This window comes from Ranitomeya variabilis, chromosome 2, assembly GCF_051348905.1.
Source record: "Ranitomeya variabilis isolate aRanVar5 chromosome 2, aRanVar5.hap1, whole genome shotgun sequence".
Lineage (NCBI taxonomy): Eukaryota > Metazoa > Chordata > Amphibia > Anura > Dendrobatidae > Ranitomeya > Ranitomeya variabilis.
The window spans coordinates 491,480,423-491,488,949 of NC_135233.1; the positions used below are offsets into that span (position 1 = coordinate 491,480,423).

Consider the following 8,527-nt stretch of genomic DNA (forward strand, 5'->3'; position numbering starts at 1 on the left):
CCACTAGAGGGAGCCAAAAGGTAAATTCACAACAGAGCAGGTTATCTCCCCCCTCTACTAAATCACCGCACAGAAGCCACAGGGGGTGAACGACGAGTGGAGCCGACCATCAGTGGAGGCTCCAGTGGTTCTCCTATTTTACCAAATATGCGGCCACAAGATAGCCCTGACCCAGACATGTGGGAAGCTTTTAAGGCCCGTATTAGCAACGTTCCAACTAAAGAGGAACTTGAGGGCTTTATCTCCAGGGTGGAGAACTCCTTTAAAGCTGAAACAATGGCCCTGAGAGGGGACGTCTCAGCTCTAGCGGGCAGAGTCACACTTACTGACACTACTGTGGAAAATCTCTCCAGCAAGATCCTAGCCCTTGAGGATAAACTGTCAGCCCAGACGTCCACCTTTGAGAGCTTTCTAGACCATATGGAGGACTTGGAGAATCGGGAGAGAAGGCAAAATCTGAGAGTGAGGGGTCTACCGGAATCAGTCCAAGCCAGTGACCTAACTGCGACTCTTCAAGCTTTGTTCAATTCCGTTAGGAACACTGCCCCAGAGTTGGGTATTGAATTTGACAGAGCTCATAGGTCGCTGGGTCCTCCCCCTGAGGATGGAGGTCTGCCTAGAGACGTGATTTGTCGTTTTCATAGGTACCAAGTGAAGGAAGAAATCCTCAACTGTTCCAGAAAGACCCAGGAGATCCGTTTCCAAGATTGCCAATTACAGTTCCTCTCGGATCTGTCACGGAGAACCCTCCAAAAGAGGAGAGCTCTGCGACCTCTACTTAACCTCCTTCGCCAGAGCCAGATCCCCTATTCTTGGGGATATCCGTTCCGCCTTCAGGTTCGGCGGGGAACCCAGATGGTGTCCTTATCTCACCCCAGGGAGCATTGTTCATTTCTCTCCCTTCTGAACCTCGAGGATCCGGGCCTACAATTCCCTGACTGGCCTTATCCCGTTGGTCAGGATATGGGCCCTATGCCACAGCGCCGAAAGAGGGCGCGTCGCAACCGTGGAAGAGGCCGCACTAGATCTCGTGGTAGAGGACAGAACTGTAATGATGTATCTGAAGACGGCTGATATGCAAGCGTCCAGTATTTTTGGTTCAGTCGGTTGCAGACCCTTAGGTCTTTGGTCTAGCTTTAGGCAGTAATGGCCGTGTTGATGATATATGCTTTGCTCTTTTCCCTTGGTCATTTTCCCTTCCCTCTCCACTATTCCATTCTCTTCCTTCCCCCTTCTTATTCTTCCCCCTCCCTCTCCTCTCCTTTGATTACCCCTTCCCCCCCCCCCCCTTTTTTCTTCTCCCTTTCCCTCCCCCTCTGGTGGTTCGGTTGTACTGGGTAATTTTGTGTATTTTTTTTGTCTCAGGGAAGTTCGCCGGGGAACATGGTGTGTTATACAGCTATATTGTTTATCGAATCCGTCGGTATATGATTTATTTTGTTATATATTGTTTTGACTTTCTTCCTTTCTTCAGTGGAAAGGACACGACCCATTAAGGGGTTATACGGTTTGTCCAAACCGTGATATTCGTGAAACGACTATACCCCATATCTTAAGTAAGAGTTTTTAATTTTCAGCTCCCCCAGGGGTACAATTTTCTGCTACATTCCTATTTTCTTCTATATTTGCCTACTCTTTTTCTCTTCTTTTTCTTCTAATTTGCTGCGTCTTGTTTTCTGCTCTCATCTCTCAGGTGGCAGGATAACCCCTTTTTGGGGCCTAACGGTTGGGTACTCGACGTTCTATTGAAAAATGGGTTCCTTAAAATTTGGTTCCCTAAATGTACGGGGATTCAATACTCCCCAAAAACGAAGCCACGTACTTTCAGATATGCACAAGCTAGGGGTTCAGATACTTTTTCTTCAAGAAACTCATTTTAGAGCTGACCGGATACCAGTTGTCGGGGGTAAACTTTATGATAGATGGTCCCATAGTTCCAACCCCGAATCGAGGACAAAAGGTGTCTCAATAGCCTTTTGTAAGAATTTGAATATCATATTGATAGACAAGGTCATAGATGAAGGGGGACGCTATATTTTTATGAAAGTTAAAGTTGCGGAACGGATCCTGACCCTAGTTAACTGGTATCTCCCAAACCGGGAACAGCCTAAGGTCTGCAAGTCTCTATTGTTGAAACTGTCTTCATTTGCGGAGGGCCAGGTTGTGATAGGTGGTGATTTTAACTTTGTCTTTGATCCCAAACTAGATACCTCCTCTGGTCGGGGGGCGGTCCCATCGAGAAAGGTGAGAGCCCTACAAAAATTCTTACTTAAACTACATCTGATAGATGTTTGGAGAATCCTCAATCCTAGAGGTAAGGATTATACTTTTTATTCTACTCCACATAACTCCTACAGCAGAATTGACCTTTTTCTGGTCAGCAGGGGGGTCTTATCTTGGAGGCATGATGCCAAGATTGGTAATATGGTTCAATCGGATCATTGCCCTATTTTTCTATCCTTGGAGATACCCGGGCTGGCTATGAAAAAATTCTCATGGAAATTGAATGGCAACCTTTTACGAGACACCACCTGTTTGAGTGATTTGAAATCTGACATTGCAGCGTTCGCCCATACTCATGCATCAGATCCCATACCTCAGGCAATTAAATGGGAAGCACTGAAGTGCATCATGAGAGGCACCTTAATCAAACATGGGGCTAGAATCAAAAAACTTCAGACTGAGGAAATAGACGCTTTGCTGTCACAAATTCAGACCCTGGAAAGCAGGCATAAGAATTCGAGGTCCTCTGAGACTTTGGTCGAGCTCACTACAAAAAGGCTTGAACTTAAAGGCCTGCTGGATAGACGGTTTATGGGTGACAAGGAAAGAACTAAAGGGTTTTTCTACAAAAGAGCTAATGTTTGTGGGCGCCCTCTAGCACGACTGCTTCATCCCAGATCGGGTCCCACCCTTATCTCATCACTCAAAAATGATAAGGGCCAACTGGTCCATAGTAATGAGGAGATCCTAGAGGTCTTTCAAAAGTTCTATAAATCCCTGTACAACATTAGGGGCAGGTTCGCTGACTTGGATCCCACCACGTTGAAAAATAAAATTAAATCTTATATGAATAGGATCAAGGTCCCGTCCCTCCCTGAGGCGGATTTGGCGGTCCTGGAAAAGGACGTAACCCCTGAGGAGCTGTCAGAAGCTGTTAAATCCACGTCCACCTCTAAATGTCCTGGGACGGATGGGTTCACTCCCTTATTCTATAAATCCCTTCTATCTGACTTGCTTCCCCAAATGGTCCTCACCTTTAATGCGATTTCTGAGGAGAATAGCTTTACCCCCCAGTCCCTAGAGGCTCATATTTCTGTTCTGCCAAAGCCTAATAAAGATCCCCTGCTGGCCGGGAGTTATAGGCCAATCTCCCTGATCAACGTCGATGTAAAATTATTTGCCAAGGTATTGGCTGACAGATTGTCGGGACTTCTCCCATCTATTATCGACCTTGATCAGGTGGGCTTTGTCAAGGGCCGGGAGGCGCGGGACAGCATTATCAGGTCTCTTCTCCTTATTGAGAGGACCAAGATGCAAAAGTCCCCTCTTTGTCTTCTGTCGATTGACGCGGAAAAGGCCTTTGATAGAGCCCATTGGGACTTTCTACGGGAGACTCTGACCCATATTGGCTTACAATCCAATTTCCTGGGGAAAATTATGTCATTATATTCAAAACCCTCAGCTCGTGTTAGAGTCAATGGATCTTTGTCCGATCGTTTTTATATTCAGAACGGTACTAGACAAGGCTGCCCGTTGTCGCCCCTATTATATGTTTTAGTTATTGAGCATTTGGCTAAGGCTATCCGAGTTAATGACAGTATCTCAGGGATTCAGGTTGGAAACTCTAACCATAAAACGGCCCTATTTGCCGACGACATCCTCCTCTTCGTCTCTAACCCAGTCGTCTCTTTTCCAGTGCTTATGAAGGAGTTCGAATCCTTCGGGGATTTAAGTAACTTCAAGATTAATTACTCCAAAACTGAGGTCCTAAACATTTCTCTATCTTCTTCCGTGGTGGCTTCCTTGAAGCGGGCCTTCCCCTTTAGATGGCAACAGGATCAGATTTCATATCTCGGGGTGAACCTCACCTCGGATCCTCTTCAATTATTTTCTTTGAACCATCAGGTCATTTTGAACAGGGTGGGATCCCTTCTGGAGTCTTACGACGGCCCATTGAGGCTGTCGTGGCTCGGTAGGATTCAGGTGATTAAGATGGATATCCTGCCGAGATTTCTTTATATCTTTCAGGCGATTCCCATTTGGCCACATAAATCGTTTTTTATTAAAATACAGTCCTTGATTTCCCGTTTTATCTGGAAGGGGAAAACACCGAGGGTGAGTTACAAGGTTTTATCTAGGCCACGCCAGCTTGGTGGGGTGGGTCTACCCAACCTCCGAAACTATTGCAGGGCGGCCATATTAGTTCGCCTCTTGGACTGGAAATATAAAATGAAATTTAAAAAATGGGTAGCATTGGAACAAGAATGGTCCGATTTGCCTCTTCATTATCTTCAGTGGATCCCAAAGCAATATGCTCTTCAACGGGGGAGATTTTCCTTCTTAACCTCAGAGGCTATGAGGGCATGGCACTGCAGTGGTGTGAAGGGGTCCGCTCCTCCTGGGGCCAGCCTTCTTACACCTATTTTTTGCAACCCGGCATTTCCTCCGGGCATTCACAGGAAAGCCTTCATGGGATGGAAATACGAGGATGACATACGGGTTGGTGATATCTTACAGCGTGGCGAGATGCCCACCCTCTGTTCCCTCCAAACCCAATCTCCCTCCACTAAACTTCTTTGGTGGGAGTACTTGCAGGTTCGGTCCTTCCTGGCCTCTTTGAATTTGCCAAGGGGTTCGAACTGTAGACTCTCTCCCTTGGAACTGTTGTTTGCCGGTGGAGACGCCCCGAGCAGGGGAATCTCTTCCCTCTACTCAGTTTTTTCAACACCTGACTCTGACGCAAGGCTCTATTTCCAGTTTGCTTGGGAGAAGGATTTAGGGCGGACTTTGTCGGATGAGGAATGGGAGCGTTGCTTCCTGATGAACCATAAACTCCCGAGTTCCAGTGAGGCCTCGGAGAAGGGGTATAAACTGCAATATAGGTGGTACCTCACACCTGACAGGTTACACAAATTTTCTCCCTCAATTTCAAACTGCTGCTGGAGGTGTGGAAATGGCATTGGCTCCCTTTTGCATATCTGGTGGGGCTGCCCCTTGATTAGAACATTCTGGGACCAAGTGTTCCGAAATTATGGTTTGATCACAGGCAAGCACATCACCGGTACTCCGGAGATTGCATTGCTCTCCATGATTCCCGGTTCGGTGGGATCCTAAAAAAAGGACATCCTTAAATTTTGCCTAGCGGCTGCTAGGACGGTGATCCCCCGCCGATGGCGAGACCCGGTTCCCCCCGATGTTGTGGAGTGGTTTTCAGAATTTGAAACCATCTTTAGGATGGAGGAAATTAATGCAGACCTTTCACAGACAAGGGTCTCCTTTTTAGGTATCTGGACTGAATGGATTCTATTTAAAGATTCTGCTCGTTTCCCTCACCTGTTTACCTGAATACACCTGTCTATTCTACAGTCGATTACTAAGCTACTCTTCTTTTCGTGTTCTCATTTTATATTTCTTTTCTTGAGCCCAACCTACTTGGGCTCCCCCCTTTATTTCCTCCTCTTTCTATCTCCCCCCTGGGTGAGCTGTTCACCTTCCACCAGCTCGGTGTGATAGGTCTGTACCATGATTTACCAGTTACTTTTATAATGTTACTATTTGCGTGCATGTCTCGCTCTAGGGGACATGGGCGCACTGATTTTAGGTATGCTTTCTTTTATTCACGGTAATGAAAGTCCTCGCCTGTTGCGGGGGCAAGGAGTTATTGCTTATATGTTAAAGTTACCGTAGTCATTCTAGAGGGTTTACTCCCTCTAATTTTTATTTTTTCTTTTCTTTCTTTTATGTAAGATTTATGCAAGGTTTGTGAACGAGTATTTTTTGTGTTACTCTTCTCGAACTGTATATTATAAGAAAAAGTACTTTGATCATTGTCGTAGTTTTCAACTACTGTTTTTCTTGTAAAATTCTCTTCTCTTTAATAAAAATATATTTACCCAAAAAAAAGTGCAATTTCATAATCGTTTTTTTTTTATTTATTTACAATGTGCACTATATGGTAAAAATGATACGGTAATATGATTCTCCAAGTCAGTACGAGTACACAGATACCAAACATGTATCATTAGTTAAATAATGGAAAATAATAATCAGAAATGTTTGCGTTTGTTGCCATTTTCCGAGACCCATAACTTTCTCATTTTTCAGGAACAGGGGCTGGATGAGGGCTGTGAGGATCAGGGCATTAATCACTTTTTGTTTAAAAGTTGCTCATGAAAGGAATAGTCAGTGAGATCTGAACGATTTTGTGCGGGTCTACTGGCGAGGACTTGGCAATGTGTGAACACATCCTGAGCTTTAGAAATATAGAAGTGAAAATTCACCCATAATTCTCAGTTTTATTAAAACACATATATAAATAAGTCTAACAAAAAGGAGAAAGATGTAAATATATTTATACACCCAAAGTCTATAACAATGAACTTACAAATGCACAAGAAGAATTAGGCCACGCTGGAGAGAAGTGATGATGAAAACAAAAAGCACACGAGTGACATCACCCTCTAAAACCTCCCCCCACATGCAGGCCCAGCATGTGAAAGCAACCCCTTCCCTGCACAGGCAACCCCGCCACATGCAGCCTCACGCGACGAACAACAATCCTGCACTGCACAGCCAAGCAAGCAGCCACACGCAACTAACAGCACCCACTACCCCCAGATGAGGCACAGCACACAGCCCCACAAGTGACATTAACCCCATTCACCATGCAGACCCCTAGTATGAGGCCCCATGTGACTGACTTAATTCCCATGCATCTCCACTCATCATCATCATGCATCAGTCCTCCAGCACGCATTCCCACGAGAGTAACATCACCCCCTTCTACCCAGCATGCAGCCCAACGTGAAAAACATCACTCCCTTCAACGAACAGCTGCCTTGCATGCAGTCTCACGAGTGACATTACCCACTTCCAATTGTAGCCGCCAAGCATGCAGGATTATCCTCACAGCTCAATATTGCCCCCCTTTCTCCGCACAGCCCCTCATCATCATCCCCCCTTTCTCCGCACAGCCCCTCATCATCATCCCCCCTTTCTCCTCACAGCCCCTCATCACCATCCCCCCTTTCTCCGCACAGCCCCTCATCATCCCCCCTTTCTCCGCACAGCCCCTCATCATCCCCTTTCTCCGCACAGCTCCTCATCATCCCCCCTTCTCTGCACAGCCCCTCATCATCCCCCCTTTCTCCGCACAGCCCCTCATCATCCCCCCTTTCTCCGCACAGCCCTTCATCATCCCTCCCTTTCTCCGCACAGCCCCTCATCATCCCCCCTTTCTCCGCACAGCCCCTCATCATCCCCCCTTTCTCCGCACAGCCCCTCATCATCCCCCTTCTCTGCACAGCCCCTTATCATCATCATCCCCTTCTCTGCACAGCCCCTCATCATCCCCTTCTCCGCACAGCCCCTCATCATCATCCCCTTCTCCACACAGCCCCTTATCATCATCATCCCTTTCTCTGCACAGCCCCTCATCATTCCCCCTTTCTCCACACAGCCCCTCATCATCCCCCTTCTGCGCACAGCCCCTCATCATCCCCCCTCTGCGCACAGCCCCTCATCATCCCCCCTTCTGTACACAGCCCCTCATCATCCCCCTTTTGCGCACAGCCCCTCATCCCCTTCTCCGCACAGCCCCTCATCATCCCCCCTTCTCCGCACAGCCCCTCATCATCCCCCCTTCTGCGCACAGCCCCTCATCCCCTTCTCCGCACAGCCCCTCATCATCATCCCCTTCTCCGCACAGCCCCTCATCATCATCCCCTTCTCCGCACAGCCCCTCATCATCATCCCCTTCTCCGCACAGCCCCTCATCATCCCCCCTTCTGCGCACAGCCCCTCATCCCCTTCTCCGCACAGCCCCTCATCATCATCCCCTTCTCCGCACAGCCCTTCATCATAATCTCCCCATCACCTTCCCCATGCAGACCCACTCAAGTGTAACATCAACCCTTTTCCTGTGAAAGCCCCCCAATAAGCAGCCCCGTACAAATAGCAGCACCATTTCCCTGTGCAACCTTCCAACATGCAGCCCCCATATGGGAACATCATCCATGTGTCTTTGGCCCCACAATACATCCTCATTCCATCACACTGAGTCCTGTGCCCTCGCTGCCAACCTCACAGGCTCCATGGTGCAGAGATCAGTCCTCTCCAGCAGCCTCAGCAGAATCCATTCCTCACCTGTAGTGATTTGTCACCTGCTTCGTTCCTACTAATGGGTCGGCACTGGACAGTGAGACCACGCCCCTCTGGTGACATCATCCCCGCACAGGCGCACCCCCACGTAGCCGCTACAGAGCCTGGACGCCGGGAAATGTAGTTTCGCGCTGATGCTTTACGG

The 8,527-nt window shown here is 47.7% G+C and overlaps 1 protein-coding gene across 3 annotated transcripts in view; it reads right to left on the reverse strand.

The window, feature by feature from the left end:
• SIRT3 (sirtuin 3) overlaps window positions 1–8,498 on the reverse strand; it is a 32,205-nt gene extending 23,707 nt beyond the window's left edge. Inside the window, exon 1 of one of the 3 annotated variants that reach the window (XM_077287930.1) lies at window positions 8,368–8,498. The gene's annotated coding sequence lies outside the window, so the exon portion shown is untranslated. Of the gene's footprint in view, window positions 1–8,303 lie in introns of all 3 variants that reach the window. The other 2 variants (XM_077287928.1, XM_077287926.1) reach the window with 2 other exon arrangements.
• Window positions 8,499–8,527: the final 29 nt, after the last annotated feature.